The 18,378-nt window shown below is 34.7% G+C and overlaps 1 protein-coding gene and 1 non-coding gene across 2 annotated transcripts in view; one reads left to right on the top strand and one right to left on the bottom strand.

Moving 5' to 3' along the window:
- Positions 1–8,232, bottom strand: part of Pxn (Peroxidasin) — a 216,704-nt gene extending 208,472 nt beyond the window's left edge. Inside the window, exon 1 of the mRNA XM_069845069.1 lies at positions 8,167–8,232. The gene's annotated coding sequence lies outside the window, so the exon portion shown is untranslated. The remainder of the gene's footprint in view (positions 1–8,166) is intronic.
- Positions 4,674–4,746, top strand: TRNAY-GUA (transfer RNA tyrosine (anticodon GUA)). The gene has a single exon. It is a non-coding gene; the product is annotated as a tRNA-Tyr (tRNA).
- Positions 8,233–18,378: the final 10,146 nt, after the last annotated feature.

Consider the following 18,378-nt stretch of genomic DNA (forward strand, 5'->3'; position numbering starts at 1 on the left):
ATTGTGAAGTTGAAATACTCGTAGATGAATATCGATTACTGCAATAAAGAAATTCGATGTTATTATTCAGTAATGCCAATTGCGAAAAGCGAAATACAGGTTTAACAATACGATGAAAGAGTAATGGAACGGAGAAAAATTCTCTCCGGCGCCGGGATTTGAACCCGGGTTTTCGGCTCTACGTGCTGATGCTTTATCCACTAAGCCACACCGGATACAACCCCGGCGTCGGACAGAATTGTCTCTGATTGAGTTCCAACTCTTGAGTTCCCTCTAGTGGCCGCCCATTGCACTACGTCATAGATGTCTATGAACATAGGACCGAAGTCCACACATGTGCTGAGGTGCACTCGTTATGAGTGACTAGTTGGCCGGGATCCGACGGAATAAGCGCCGTCTTAAATCACTTCGTGATTTACGCATATCATATATTATTTTATCGTATGATGACGCAGAATATCTGCATGGAAATATCAGATGTACTTCGGTACATTGAAATAATATAGGTTTAACAATGTTAATTACATGTACTGCACTTTTCTCTTATTATTATAACTTAAATACATTTTCATTATCTGCTGAAATCATAATTTAATAATAACAGTAACAGTGAGGATAGCTATATACCAATGCGAGACATGTTGCTACACAGTGAAGCCATCTCTGTATAGATAGGCCTAATTAAAACACGAATTTTATTGCGCCATACGGAAGGCAGTTTGATCAAAGACCTTATTACTATACAAGGTCTTTGAGTTTGATATGCGATGATGTTACGTAAGTTTGAACATCTGACTTTCTATTAATTGTTTAATTTCAGTCACAAAATACAAATTTTATAGCCTACAATTATAGGTTAAGTTACCTGTGGAAGCAGGACCAATGTCAGCTTCGCCTTATTTCGACCGTTTCTCACAATCAGTGCTACAGGAAAACATTTTTTATAGCTCGACAAACGCATTCTCGCTGTAGTGTGTAACGGAACTAAAGCTGCATTCACACAGTTCAATATTCCAATCGCGTATGCGTGCAACCTGGGAAGAATATTGAAAGAATCAAGTTTAAAAAGTACGTTCAATTAAGATGCATGAAGATTTTGTGCCTACATGGCGCGCCGTTTTGAACGTCGTCTTCACTGCGTAAATATATTAATTAATATTAAATATCAAATTGCATTCATTGCTTTAAAGTTGAAAGAAAAGTTTAACCGTGTAGTTGCATCTTAATGTATTCATGATCATCAATTCACGGGGAAACAGTTGGCGACAACTACTAAACAAAAGGACGACCATGCGATAAATTGATAGCGATAAATCTAGCTGCAAAAATTATCGCAAAGTGTGCCTATGATTGGTTGGAATTCTAAATTTCATTACACTTCATTGGTCGAAAATGGAATGACGTCATATAAACGAAATAGTGTGAGGTAAAAATTCTGACATATAACTTCCTGAAACACAATAAAAAATAAAAACGTGTTGTTTTTGTTTTTTTTTAAACTTATTTTTGCGCCAAAATCTTAGTATCACGAAATTAGCCGAGTTTGCTCTATTGGTGAACGAGATGATGCAGAATTATTAAGCGGACAACACAGCTCCAACGTACATCGACAATACAGGCGAATTTAACGGGACATGACCTATCGTTACAGATGTCAGGCAGAAAAGGAATTTCGCCTTGGCTTGCGGGCCACTGGCTGCTAGTCGGTGTGTGTATCGGCACGAGGCATCTCTGCCCCTCGCCGTACAGGCTCCGAGAACTTCACGGGCTGCCAAACTGTGACAAACGACCAACAACAAAAGAAAGAAACGGTTCCTGCAGTTAATACTCTGCTATATGGACAGACTCGGCGCCGATCGGATTCTTATGTAATTATCACAGGGGGGCACGCAATACTCATCCAACTTCCTATGCTGCTGCAAGTACTAGAGCGCTGGTATTCCATCCAGGCGGCCCTGGTTCGATTTCCGGCCAGGCCGTGATGGAATTTGTGGAAAAAGCAGACGTTGCTCAGGGTTTTCTTGGGGTATACTCCCGTTTCCCTCTATCATTACACCAACAATCTCCACACCTCATATCATTTATTATAGTAGTAGTAGTAGTAGTAGTAGTAGGTCTAGTATTAGCAGTTTTTTTTATTGGGTTATTTTACGACGCTGTATCAACATCTAGGTTATTTAGCGTCTGAATGATATGAAGGTGATAATGCCGGTGAAATGAGTCCGGGGTCCAGCACCTAAAGTTACCCAGCATTTGCTCGTATTGGGTTGAGGAAAAACCCCGGAAAAAACCTCAACCAGGTAACTTGCCCCGACCGGGAATCGAACCCGGGCCACCTGGTTTCGCAGCCAGACGCGCTGACCGTTACTCCACAGGTGTGGACTAGTATTAGTAGTAGTGGTAGGCCTAGTAATAGTACTTAGTAGGTCTAGCAGTAGTAGTAGTAGTAGTAGTAGTAGTAGTAGGCCTAGTATTAGTAGTGGTAGGCCTAGTAATAGTAGTAGGTCTAGCAGTAGTAGTAGTAGTAGTAGTAGTAGTAGTAGTAGTAGGCCTAGTATTAGTAGTGGTAGGCCTAGTAATAGTAGTAGGTCTAGCAGTAGTAGTAGTAGTAGTAGTAGTAGTAGTAGTAGTAGTAGTAGTAGGCCTAGTATTAGTAGTAGTGGTAGGCCTAGTAATAGTAGTAGGTCTAGCAGTAGTAGTAGTAGTAGTAGTAGTAGTAAATGAGTAAATGAATAAATAAATGAATAAATAAATAAATAAATGAATAAATGAATAAATAATTTAATAAATGAATAACCGTGTGAATAAATAATGAATGAATAAATAAATAAGTGAATAAATAAATAAATAAATAACTAAACAAATGAATAAATAATAAATAAATGAATAAATAAATAAATAAATTAAAGAATAATTAAACAGATGAATAAATTATAAATAAATAAATAAATAAAAGAATAAATACATAAACAAATGAATCAATAAATAAATGAATAATTAAACAAATGAATAAGTAATAAATAAATGAATACATAAATAAATGAATAAATAAATAAATGAATAAATAAATGAATGAATGAATAAATAAATATATCAATAAATAAATAAATAAACAAATGAATAAATAAATGAATGAATGAATAAATAAATTAATAAATGAATGAATAATTAAACAAATGAATAAATAAATGAATGAATAAATGAATGAATGAATAAATGAATGAATAAATAAATAAACAAATAAATAAATAAATAAATAAATGAATAAATGAATGAATACATAAATGAATGAATAAATAAATGAATGAATAAATGAATGAATAAATAAATAAATAAACAAATGAATAAATAAATAAATAAATGAATAAATGAATGAATGAATGAAAAAATGTATGTATAAATAAATAAATAAATAAGTAAATAAACAAATAAATAAATACATAAATTCTCTTTTACTCTGATACGCAGGAGTGAATAAAAACCTAAAAGACACTTTCTAAGACCCAAAAATGTTAACAGGCAATCAAAGTTTCTGAGGAGACGTAAGCCCCTGATCGACGGCAACCCGCAGTGTTCTATCCACATCATCCGCCAGTTCCTCAGACACTGTTTGCAAAAACTTGAGATTGTGAGCGAGCATCATCTGTCGCTTCCATAACATCTTGAGGGAATTCCAAACCCAATTAGAGGCTGTTCCAATCATCTTGATTACACCCTGTCTGTTGTAAACTGTTTCGTATCTTACCCGACGTCTTCAGACGTGACGCCTTTTACTTTCTCGTCTCTATTAATGCAGGGATGACCAAAGTGTGGAATATGAAATTATTACAATGACGTGCATCAGCCAGTCAATGTAACCAGCGGATTCAATTGTCACTTAATCCAAGGTTAAACAACCGCACGGTACATAAATCTCGGTTAGGGATTAAAAAGGAGGTTAACCACGGCAATCTTTAACATATTATAGTGAGGATCACGTAAGAGCAGTTCCTAAAAGGCTACTGTAATTTGGCCGTATCTTCAGTGTTGCCAACTAATACTAGATATGAGGGTAACATCACAATGCCATGTACTATAATATTAATAGAAATAATAATAATAATAATAATAATAATAATAATAATAATAATAATAATAACAACAATAATAATATGCTATTGACAATAACGGTGTCTTGCTTATTTAGCACATCTCATCTTTATGTTGGGGAGGTGTTTTCTAAATAATTCAATAATTTGTGAAATAGTATATTTTCCTCCTGGACTTCTCGCATATTATGTTAGTAATTAGGATTAGTATGATCTAATATTAAAGTTTATTTCGTCTGGCAACATGAAATTCATTGATTTGACTAAACAGTTTACTAAATATTATTATTTTATTGGTCCTACAGAATATATCTGTTATGGTAACAATTAAAATTGGAGGAGAAAAATTCGCTCCGGCGCCGGGGACCGAACCCGGGTCTTTAGGAAATTCTTCTAGCAATAGTACACATTACTGTGCATATTACTGTGGAATCCCGGCCATCAAGTCACTCAACTGAGTGCGCTCCTTGTATAATGGCAGTTGACTTAATAAAATGTCAACATACATGCCCAACTTGGAGTCAGGCCACAAAGAAAAAAAAAACACTGGAGGAGGGGAGTTCGATCCGGTGCTGTGGATTGAACTTCGGCGTAGCTCAATGGTGAGAGCGCTTGGTATGTAGAACCAAGGACCCGGGTTCGATCCCCGGCGCCGAAGCGAATTTTTCTCCTCCAATTTTAATTGTTATTTTTTGAAGTGTTAGTAAAATCAGGATAATATCAGTGAAATGCGTCATAGTTCCAGTGCAGTGAGTGAGTTGACAGCGAAATGAGTGTAGTGCTGAAAGGTACTTGTGCATGTATTAACATATCATACTAGTGGGTTTTAGCACAGTCTACTATATACAGTCGCGAAGCTTGAGGTGATTTTTTTGCAAATCTCGTGATAAAGCGCTCCAAGCGGTTAGCAACTAGAAACAATAGACTGTCCACGGTCGACTTTGGACTGTGTCGTATTTCCATCGAGTGCTAGCTCGTTGCGTATTTCACATTGATGCTTGTGAAATGTTCGTTATTGGTTGTAATGAAAACGTTAATGGCTAAAATACAATAATTGGAATAATAATATTTTACTAGAGACGTAGAAAAATTAAGTTTGTTTTAATGAAATTTATTGATCACGTTTTATTTTCAATTCTGGTGGGATTATTATTGCTTAGGCCTACTTTTTTTTTCAAAGGATATATTTTTAATTATAGCTGTTAATTTTGTTGTTATTTTTATTTGTTACTTTACTAGAGACGAAGAAGAAGTCTATTACAATAAAATTTATTGATCACGTTTTATTTCCAATTCTGGTGTGATTATTATTGCTTAACCTCATCCCACTTTTTTAACTACGTAAGCCTACACTACAAGTACCGGTACACGTAAGTTACTCCATTAATTCATATTTCCATTATTATTGCTGTAAAGGGAAATGCAAATTAATATTTATTGGTTACATAGTTAATTATCGCTATAATCTTGAATGAGTGAAGCGATTATAGTAAATTTCAGTTCGTTTTGCACAAACAAAAATAATATTAACCTATTTCTTGCAGCTATCTTCGAGTTTATGGTGGAATTTAATATACTTCATTAAAATAATAAATTAACTTTATGCATTTAATATTTCAATAATGCAAGGAAGGAGTTATTTTTTCCAAAAGAACACGACAACGAGAGTGTAACATATTTTGTCGTCTGCTAGGAGAGAGATCTGCGATGATGAGGCGATAGTAGCGATCCTAGTGGTGGGCAACTACCCATGTTTGCATTTTTACTACATATTGAGCTTCGCGACTGTATATAGTAGACTGTGGTTTTAGTCCGAACTTAGGGTTAAGATACAAATTAGATTTACTTTAAATGTTATTTCAAGTGATCGTGCTTCATTTAATTTACGGTGTTCCTTGTTAATTTTATTATACTATTATTATTATTATTATTATTATTATTATCATTATCATCAGTATTATTATTAATTTATTATTAATTGTGTTTATTATTAATTATCATTACTGAGGTTAATTAGTTACCACTGCCGCCGGGTATTTACCCATCTGCAGTGTGAATAAATACACACAATGTTTATTTGTAAAATGTTATTAAAATTTGTATAAGTACATGGGGTGCAACTTTAATAGTGGCAACACTGCTGTGAAAGCGAAACGAGACGGAGTTAATTGTTGTCACTTCTACCACATGTTAGTCTATGTCTGCCCTCCCCCCCCCCAAAAGGATTCTTCCGTCCGACTCACAGCGCATGCTCTGTGGAGAGTTGAAGTTAGTCTCCTGTCAGTTACAGCTCTAAGCGGTTGTGTTTCGCCATGTTTACAAAGCAGGAACAGCGATTTTGGCTGAATGTTAATGTACAGTATTTCCGTCATTTTTTTTAGCATAATGTGAGACCAACGTTGCTAAGAAAGCGCCCACGCCTTTTGCAGAACCCTCCCATCATTTTGCAGGATAACGCAGGGGAGCACACGGCACAGCCTGTAGCTGACTTGTACTGTCGCTGGGGGTGGGAAGTGCTTTTCCATCCACCACATTCACCGCACTTAAGCTTCTGTGTTTATGACTTAATACCAAAGATGAAGGGACCACTTCGTGACGTTCGATTCCGGACTGTTCCCGATATTCTGCATCAGAAACATCAACACAACAGGCTTCTATGCCCAAGGTTGCGGGTTCGATCCAGGGCCAGGTCGATGGCATTTAAGTGTGCTTAAATGTGACAGGCTCATGTCAGTAGATTTACTGGCATGTAAAAAAGAACTCCTGCGGGACAAAATTCCGGCACATCCGGCGACGCTGATATAACCTCTGCAGTTGCGAGCGTCGTTAAATAAAACATAACATCAACACAACAGGAGCTGCTACAGGGGTACTACGACTTCCACGACTCGGCTGGCAACGAGTTGTTGACAATGCTGGTTACTGCATTGAAGGACTGTAGAAGTCTCACAGATGTATCACTTGTATATTCGTAATAAATAAATAGTTGCCATTATTAAAGTTACAACCCGTGCATATTTATTAAAATGTTGAAACTTATAGGGAAAGTCCATCAGAGTTTTCTTTATGTCTTAAAAATAAAAAAAAACTAGCTTAGATAGTTCATGAGATACAGAAAGAAATGTGCACTGCTGTATTTTATAATGGATTTAAACTCCTTGGTTACCTTAAATACTGTATGATTGAAGATGAGATGTATTTAATTTCTTGGAAAAGTAGGATCCTTTGATGAAACGAGATCTGTGATCACTCTGAAGTTTACAGAACCTATCGTGAAGGGAACATCGTTTCATTTACATACTAATATGATTCAACTAAGCCTAAAATTAGGCCTAATTAGTTCAGTACCATTAGTTATTATTGTGAATTGAATGCTGAACTGTACTTAATAATAATAATAATAATAATAATAATAATAATAATAATAATAATAATGTTTTATTTTCGCTGGCAGAGTTAAGGCCATAAGGCCTTCTCTTCCACTCAACCAGCCTTAATCAATACAATACATAAATTTAAATTACAAATATTTACACTACACTTAAAAGGTTCTCCAGCAATATTATTCACTACACATTTATTTAAATTTAGATAAATCTATAAGGTAAAGTAGTAACTTAATTTATGAGCTAATTTAATTCAATGAATTATAATTAATTTAATATTTGAGATAGCTAGTAAAATGATGAAAATTAATTTAATATAAGCTTACTAGGACTATGTTACAGGGAGAATATATATATTTCTATTTCTATAATGAGAATATTAATGTAATTGCCATTAGAGGTTTTGTAAATCTATTTAGAAAAATTAATGATAATAATAATAATAATAATAATAATAATAATAATAATAATAATAATAATAATAATGGACAGATGTTAGTTTCATTATAAGTAACAAATATTAATCAGCAATTCATCTGTTAAGTAAGAATTTATGCAATTTTGACCTAAATGAAGTTATTGTCCAACAACCCCTTATATCACTCGGAAGCGAGTTCCAATTTCTAACAACTGAAACTGTATAGGATGAAGAATATAAAGATGTTTTGTGGTAGGGTATAATGAGTACTTACAGAGTGTTCAGGTGTTTGAGATCCTTGAACGCATTGGCCGGTATCTCTCGTATCTTGTTGAACCTCAGGTCACTGCAACAAACAAAAATAGCGTCAGTCTGCAGGCAAATATGACTTTCTAACACACGTTATGTGCTGGAAAAATATTTTATGGGCCACATTCCATGTCATCTATAATGCAAAGCTTGGCTTAGTGGTACCCCCCACGGATCCACAGAGAGATTTACCAGCGTTCATTTCGCTGAGCATCGCAACGCCGATCTCTCAAGATCGCAGAGCGATAACGTAGCTAATATCCATGGAAGACACTTCACAGAGAATTTATACCAAGTCTAATATAAAGACGGCTCCATAATGTAGCGTATAGTTGACAGAGGTTTTCATAACTTCACATAAGACAGGCTCTAAGCTTCAATTACAATTAATTAATGTACGCGAGCTGAACCTTATTGCGATTTATATCAGTTTTAGTATTAACGTGAATTCGTATCTTAGCAACTGCATATAGTTAACACAGGCTGTCATAACGCGATGTAAGAAGACTAATGGCCAGTTTTTCCAAGTAATGTTTAATTTGGCTTAACAAATGTTAAATTAACAGCTGGTTTATTTTTAACGTTTTGTTAAGATGTTTTCCATTTTTCCAACATAATTTTGTTTAAAATAACCAACACTTAACTTTAACTGTCGTTAATACTATTTTAACTACTCAACAACAGTTGGTAATGATTTTGCATATATAAGACAAGTTCTTATTGGCTGATATTATTATTATTTAAATTCTGTACTATGGAGTAAGTAATGAAACATGTGTAAAATCGTAACCTATTACAGTAGCCATGATTCATACAGTACAGAGAATTGATCAATGAAAGTTGCATTGACTGCTATTGAATAATAATAAATATTATGTATGGTTACATTTTATAATGCTAAATATGAATTTCTGTTTAGAAAAATCTCAGCATTATGACCACCAGGTGACAATAATTACACGAATGTGTGTGTAGTCAACTGTACAGAAAACCCCGAGGAGAATTCGGTATCATATAAAATTCTCTAATTCAGGTTCATGTGTAAATTATATGTAATTTCGTCCTAAAGAAGCAATTGCTGCTGAAACATTTTATTATTTACTCACTGCGTATTTTGAAGCACTATTGACATCGGCTGTAGTTGAAGAGCCAGTAACATAGAATCTAGAGTTAATAGTAGCTAGTGAATTGGAACAAGTGGCCTATTTCAACTAGGTAACAAACAACTGAGTTTTATTTTAAGACATGAAAGTGATTATTATAACTACATACCGGTACCTAAGAAATATTAGTAAATTAATACATAATGTGCATTCAAACATAACAAAACTTAATTGGTATATTAACTTTCATTTATTAGAATTATATTATAGCTAGCGATAAGATATGTTTGCACTGGCTTAAAACAGAAGCGAAAGAGCTGGATTCTTGGAATTTATAATCGTTTTCTTTCCGATGGAAATTTAATTTTCCAGCAGGATAATCACCCCGCGCACACCGCCATAAACGTTCAAAGACGGTTCACGGAAAAGCATGAAAAAGAGGATTGACAAATATCGAGACATCCCACCTCAAAATCCAGATCAGTTCTGGGATCAAATTCTGGTTACCTGGGAAGATTTCGCTAAGGACCAGAACTATTTCCGCGATCTGGTAGACTCAATGCCCCGAAAATGCCAGGCAATGATAGACGCCGATGGCATGTGGACAATGTATTAGATCCACATGTGTATTTCTTTTATTTTTCTTTAATTTGTTTGTTTATCTTTGTTTTATTTCGGGAAGAAAATTGATCTCCCAAGAGTTTTTTAAATTCTCCTAGTGGAGCCAGAGTTGCGAAATAGTAAGTTCCACTACACAAAATTATAAAAATGAAGAAAGGTAACATGTATAAAAATTAGTTACGTTAAAAAAAAGTTATCGCCGAGAACCGAACACGGGCCCCTGTGGTGGCAAGCCAACACGCTACTGGCTACTCCATCGGGGTACCATGACGTAACCAGCGCGACGAGGCACATATAGCTGCTAGGCTTGAAGTCTACGGACACAGCTCACATACAAACGTAATCGTGTAAATATTTCAATGTTCAGTACTAGTTAATGTTTCATTTGGACTGATTTACTGAAGCTTGGTGAAACCGTCCCTTACTCTAAACATTCCTCAAAGAGAAACATAACATGTTACTTTCACAACTTTTGTCTCAACAGCTGTGGTGTTATCCGCCATGTTTAACTGTTTGTTAAATTAGTTAACGGCCTGAAATCCTACATTTAAAGTTAACAAACGGTTAAGAATCTGTTAAGCCAAACTGGTGTTGAACAAATGGAAAAACTGTATTTAACAAACTGTTGAATGTTTAACAGTCGTTAAGTCTTCTAACAGTACTTGGACAAACCGGCCATGCGGCTAAAATACAATTAAAAATGCACACAAATTAAATTTATCCATAACTGATATCTAAACCGGCCTTTCTTTCACCGTCCTTAGCAACCCAAACAATGGCTTTACTCATAGAGCTATTCCATCTCAAATCGACCGAAATATAGTGAAAATTGAACTTGCAATTTTTAAATACAATTAAACTTTTTCTGTCCGTAGACAACAGTGATACAATGCTTTGTGAAAAGTTTGAGGCATCAGAACTTCATAGTGTTTAAATTAAACAATATTTAAATTTATCGTATTTTCATAAAATTAGCAACTTTAAACTGTTCTAGCTCCGAAACCCTTTCACCCAATGATCAAAATCATGGTTTATTTTGATGCTGAGAAATTATAGTTTATATTGACATATAAACAGATTTTCTTACTTTTTCTGGAAATGGAGAAATTTAGATTTTTCCTCATTAAGTCGCCTTTGCCAAGGAAAAAATATTTTTAAAATATATGTTTAGATCCCGCATTGAAAGTACAAATAAACACATATTTTTTACTGGTGGTACGTTGATAAGAAAGTATTGAAAATATCAAGTAAAGAAAATAAATAGTACGCGCGTGAACTAACCAGCTGACTGTGAGACGGGAGATAGCAGAGGTAAGCAAGGCCAGGAGACAAACACGTGATGTGTCGTCTAGCAGTCGTGGCTGTGCTAGCTTTATCACAGATTTTCATAAACACAGAAGTAAAATGACGCCCAACGCTCGCTTATCTTCAGCTCTCGGCCAGTGCGTGCGGTTCTGCGCCGTTCAAGTCGAGGCGTGTAAAAATAATTTATTTAATACCCTCGAAGCTATTGCCGTATCAATAAGCAAACAATTCCGAATCCTTCTTAATAATGCAAGGTTTTTTCTCAATATTTTTTACATTTTTACAAATTGGCAAAACGTCTTAAATTAAGTAAAATCAGATTACCTGTTTCTCTGTATACAATAAAAACAAGGCTTACTTCTTAACATAACCTACCAAATGTCAGCTTCAAAATGAGCTCCCGCTCAATGTTCCGCAGTAAATGGTTCCAGAGTTCTGAGCGCTGAAAGAGGCTTGTTTTTTATAAAATATGCTAAATTTGTCGCTCAACAATACGCAAACAGTTTGACTTTCGACAGTATATTTTTGAAAATGCACTCTCCTCAGCACCTTGTATAAATAGGGAAAAAATTAGAGTATAAAAAATGCGAGGTTTTTTACTGATCGATTTCATATGGAATAGCCCCATAGTAGTGAATTAAAAGTATTTAGGTAAACGTGCGAATTCTAATTGAGGCAGTGGAGCAAGTGGACAGCTTTACATACTTGTGGAATATTATAAGCAGTAACATGAACTGCTGCCAAGAAGTCAAAAGGAAAATAGCAATGGCAAAGAAAGCTTTTACTAGAAAAAAAGCTGCATTTTCTGCGAACCTCTGGAGAAAGAACTAAGGAAGAGAGATAAGCTGTGCATTTCGAACTGCCGCTCAAGGTCACGTACAAACGTACAGAACACGCACGAGACACTGAACTGAAAACTGTGAACTGAAGCACTGTAATTCTGGTTATCCCAACAGATTTTAGTTGAGGTCCAGGATTGGTGTAAGCACACTTGGCAAATGCTGTCCATTGCTTGACTTTGAGCCCTCATTCCATTCATTCATTCGTTCATTAACCCATTCCATTCATTAATTCATTCACTCATTCCATTTCATCAATTAATTAATTCATTCCATTCGTTCATTCATTCATTCCATTCATTAAATCATTCACTCATTCATTCCATTCGTTCGTTCATTCATTCCATTCGTTCATTCATTCATTCATTCATTCCACTCATTAATTCATTCGCTCATTCCATTTCATTAATTCACTCATTTCATTCATTCATTCCACTCGTTCATTCATTCATTTTTCATTCATTCATTCCATCCATTCATTAATTCATTCATTCCATCCATTCATTAATTCAGTCATTCCATCCATTCATTAATTCACTCATTCCATCCATCCATTCATTAATTCATTCATTCGATTCATTCATTAATTCATTCATTCTATTCATTCATTAATTCATTCATTCCATCCATTCATTAATTCATTCATTCCATCCATTCATTAATTCATTCATTCCATTCATTCAAAAATTCATTCATTCCATCCATTCATTAATTCATTCATTCCATCCATTCATTAATTCATTCACTCATTCCATTTCATTAATTCACTCATTTCATTCATTCATTCCACTCGTTCATTCATTTTTCATTCATTCTTTCATTCATTTTTCATTCATTCATTCATTCCATCCATTCATTCATTAATACATTCATTCCATTCATTCATTCCATTCATTCATTAATTCATTCATTCCATCCATTCATTAATTCATTCATTCCATTCATTCATTAATTCATTCATTAATTCATTCATTCCACTCATTAATTCATTCACTCATTCCATTTCATTAATTCACTCATTTCATTTATTCATTCCACTCGTTCATTCATTCATTCATTCATTCATTCTTTCATTCATTTTTCATTCATTCATTCATTCATTCCATCCATTCATTCATTAATTCATTCATTCCATCCATTCATTAATTCATTCATTCCATTCATTCATTAATTCATTCATTCCACTCATTAATTCATACGCTCATTCCATTTTAATTAATTCACTCATTTCATTCATTCATTCCACTCGTTCATTCATTAATTTTTCATTCATTCATTCATTCATTCCATCCATTCATTAATTCATTCATTCCATTCATTCATTAATTCATTCATTCCATTGATTCATTCCATCCATTCATTCATTCATTCATTCATTCCATTCATTCATTCATTCCACTCATTAATTCATTCACTCATTCCATTTCATTAATTCACTCATTTCATTCATTCATTCCACTCGTTCATTCATTCATTCATTCTTTCATTCATTTTTCATTCATTCATTCCATCCATTCATTAATTCATTCATTCCATCCATTCATTAATTCATTCATTCCATTCATTCATTAATTCATTCATTCCACTCATTAATTCATTCACTCATTCCATTTCATTAATTCACTCATTTCATTTATTCATTCCACTCGTTCATTCATTCATTAATTCATTACATTCATTCATTCTATTCGTTCGTTCATTCATTCATTACTTTCGTTGATTGATTCATTCGATTCATTAATTCATTCAATCATTCTATTTCAATAATTCACTCATTTAATTTCATTCATTCAATTCGTTGGTTCGTTCATTCATTTCCTCTATTCACTCATTCCATTCATTTATTCACTCACTCATTTCATTCACTCACTCATTTCATTCATTCACTCATTTCATTCAGTCACTCATTTCATTCAGTCACTCATTTCATTCTCTCACTCATTTCATTCATTCACTCATTTCATTCATTCACTCATTTCATACACTCACTCATTTCATTCACTCACTCATTTCATTCACTCACTCATTTCATTCACTCACTCATTTCATTCATTCACTCATTTCATTCACTCACTCATTTCATTCACTCACTCATTTCATTCATTCACTCATTTCATTCACTCACTCATTTCATTCACTCACTCATTTCATTCACTCACTCATTTCATTCACTCACTCATTTCATTCATTCACTCATTTCATTCACTCACTCATTTCATTCATTCACTCATTTCATTCATTCACTCATTTCATTCACTCACTCATTTCATACATTCACTCATTCCATTTCATTAATTCACTCATTTCATTCATTCACTCATTTCATTCATTCACTCATTTCATTCATTCACTCATTTCATTCACTCACTCATTTCATACATTCACTCATTTCATTCACTCACTCATTTCATACATTCACTCATTCCATTTCATTAATTCACTCTATTTCATTCATTCATTCTATTTCATTCATTCGTTCGTTCATTAATTAATTCATTCATTCAATCCATTTCATCCCTCCAATCCATTTTATCCATCCAATCCATTTCATTCACCCAATCCATTTCATCCATCCAGTCATTTTTTCAACATATTCCATCTTGCTTCATTATCTAAGTTTTAGATAGGATGTACTGTGTTTAATAGTTAAATCCATCCTTACCCATCCTAAATATTTCACACTATGAATAAAAACGTTTCACGTAATCCAAGGTATTCCATAAATATATCATAGGATAAATGCAAAATAAAGGCACTCCTAGCTCCTATGGCAAAGAGATCAATGTAAATCTCTGCTCTTCTGCTGAGAATCGTGTTCGATTCCGGTAAGGGTAATTATGGTATGGGTCATACTTCAGTATATAACGTCTGAAATCTGCAGTCAGCTATACAAACATTTAAACGGCAACAGCAATGCGTAACCGTATCCAAGCAACCAGAAAAACACACGATTGCTACTTTGGCAGCGGACAGACGGTCACTTGAGCCGTTGTTCCTCACAATGCGAGGTCGCGGGTCGCCATATCCATGCGCGAGGTGTTTTTATTCGCCAGTGGAGGCACTGGTGTGGAAATTTAGGAAATTGAGTCTTGGATTCAAACCGCATCGTGATATCACGAGAAGTGACACTGAAGCAGGTGGACATGTATGAGGCCAGGGCGATAAAATACTGCGACAGAAATTGAAAATAAATTCACAGAATAAAAGAGGGAAGATTCACACATTCATGTGGTAGAGGGTATTCGGAGGCGGTGATACGGTGATAATGGGAATAAAGGAATTGATATTGTTAGAGAAAATATAAGTCCTAACCATAGAAAAAGCAGTTTACTACATAGTGAAATTTTTTCTCTCTTTTTTTTTCTTTCTTCTTTTTTTTTTTTGTCTTGTGTGTTAGTTATCGGTTCGAATAAAGTTAATTAGTGTATTTAGTAAACTGTCTTTGTAAATCTTATGTTTTTATCATTGGCTAAGACCACACCGTACACGAGCCTGGCTCTTACGGTAGTGGCTAGAAACATTTTTGTTTTATAATTTTAATTTGTACTCACTTTCCCTACTTGCCTACTAGCAATACATGTGGAAATATAAGATTTTAGCACGACTATTATCCTCATCTGTGAAGTGTAGGAATCAGATGAATTCCTACCAATCAGAGGCAACTATCACTACAAACCAAAGCGTTTATAAATGAAGAGTCCACTGCAAGAATGATGGATGTCACTTTCTTGTCGAAAATGAACCAAGACTGTCAATGCATAGCTTAAGAATGTACATAGAGAGTTATATGGCATTAACACTGATAGTCATTGTCCAGTAATGATCGGAAAATCACAGTTGAGCTTTGAGCGCTAAGCATTTCAAACTTTCAATTGCTTCTCCTGCAAAATGTATTCCGAATGACATCCATCATTCTTGCAGTGGACTCTTCGTATAGTTTTAGGCATCACACACAACAGACTAGGGATGGATACTTTTCATCGCTGAAATTCTATAACATGCAGCGCTTGTACTCGTATTTTAGTTATATTATTATTATTATTATTATTATTATTATTATTATTATTATTATTATTATTATTATTATTATTATTTGGGGCTAAGAGGGATAAAGTTACAGGAGAATGGAGAAAGTTACACAACGCAGAACTGCACGCATTGTATTCTTCACCTGACATAATTAGGAACATTAAATCCAGACGTTTGAGATGGGCAGGGCATGTAGCACGTATGGGCGAATCCAGAAATGCATATAGAGTGTTAGTTGGGAGGCCGGAGGGAAAAAGACCTTTGGGGAGGCCGAGACGTATATAGGAAGATAATATTAAAATGGATTTGAGGGAAGTGGGATATGATGGTAGAGACTGGATTAATCTTGCACAGGATAGGGACAAATGGCGGGCTTATGTGAGGGCGGCAATGAACCTCCGGGTTCCTTAAAAGCCAGCAAGTAAGTAAGTAAGTATTATTATTATTATTATTATTATTATTATTATTATTATTATTATTATTATTATTGAAACTTATGTAGGACCTATAGATAATTATGTAGGTTGTATTGTAAAATTAGGTATTTTATTTTATGTTTTATTATTATTGTGTTAAATTGTATTGTGTATTCTTATTGTATTGTGTCTAAAATTGTATATGTGTTGTAAAATTGTATTGTGTATTGTAAATGTTATTGTGTATTGGTTATCATTTTATTGTGTATTGTTAATATTGTATATACCACTGCCACCGGGTGCTTGCCCACTTGCAGTGTAAAAAAATACATACATACATTATTATTATTATTATTATTATTATTATTATTATTATTATTATTAAGTTGGTTATTTAACGACGCTGTATCAACTACGAGATTATTTAGCATCGATGAGATTGGTGATAGCGAGATATTATTTGGCGAGATGAGACAGAGGATTCGCCATAGATTACCTGGCATTCACCTTACGGTTGGGGAAAACCTCGGAAAAAACCCAGATCGGCAGGCAAGCGCCTCAACCGACTGAGCCACGCCGGTGGCCTTTTAGTTCTAATGATGATTGAAAACAGCTAACATAATAAAATAGATATAAACGGGTTGACTGATTAATATATTAATTAATGCGATCTGTTTTAGTAAAGAAACATTCATTTCGCTCTCAAGGTGTCCACATCTGTGGAGTAACGGTCAGCGCCTCTGGCCGCGAAACCAGGTGACCCGGGTTCGATTCCCGCTTGGGACAAGTTATCTGAATGAGGGTTTTTCCGGGGTTTTCCCTCAACCCAATATGAGCAAATGCTGGGTAACTTTCAGTGCTGGACCCCGGACTCATTTCACCGGCATTATCAGCTTCATTTCATTCAGACGCTAAATAATATAAGATGTTGATAAAGCGTCGTAAAATAATCTACTAAAATAACAAAAAATCTGTCAAAGTACTTAATAGCTCTCATCTAGAGTAATGAGTTCTATAATATTTCGACTGCGTCTGAGAGTTCGATCCCCCGTTCTTCTTTTCGTACTCTTTAATGTAGGAATTCGATAGCAGATGATTCTAGAAGGTTCTAGTTAAAACTGCTTTAAAACGGAAATATAAAGGATGCGTCAGAAAGAACGGATGGATTTCAAACTATCGATACGCAACGAGGAGAGAGATATAGTGAGGGGGACCACGACTGTTGGGTCAGCCATAGAATGCAGTTTCAGTTGAGAATATGGTGTTGGTCTGGTGTACAACGTGCTTTCATCGTAGAGACATTTTTGAAAAATGAAGAGTCTGTGATCGCCACTCAGGACTCATTTCGACATCGGATGTCACGCTAGGATTCCAACTCGGAATACAATTTTGCGGTGGGTGGCTTCATTTCGTATCACAGGTTCAACATTAAAGAAGAAATCACCTGGACGAAATTCTATTGCACTGAGATTGTCCGAGGCTACGGTAAGATATCGCGCCCTGCGACTTCTTTCTTTGGGACCATTTGAAGGCGTAAGTTTGTAAACATCGATCACATACACTGGACGAACTGAAGACGGCGATTCGTGAAGAAATCGTAGCAATTGCACCAGCTATGACTGTGAAAGTGATGGCGAACATCAGAAAACGCCTCGATGCCTGTTTTGAAAGCCAAGGACATCATATGGATAATGTTGTTTTCCATAAATAAACTGCATGTATTGGTGAATATGTTGATAACAATAAATTTTTGATTTGATGAATCTTTACAATTTTCTTGCCATGTGAAATCCATCCGTTCTTTCTGACGCACCCTGTATAATCGATTAAACATCTTATGAAGCAGAATCTTCCACAACAGTAG

The sequence above is a fragment of the Periplaneta americana genome, chromosome 14 (assembly GCF_040183065.1).
Source record: "Periplaneta americana isolate PAMFEO1 chromosome 14, P.americana_PAMFEO1_priV1, whole genome shotgun sequence".
In the NCBI taxonomy this organism is placed as follows: Eukaryota; Metazoa; Arthropoda; class Insecta; order Blattodea; family Blattidae; genus Periplaneta; species Periplaneta americana.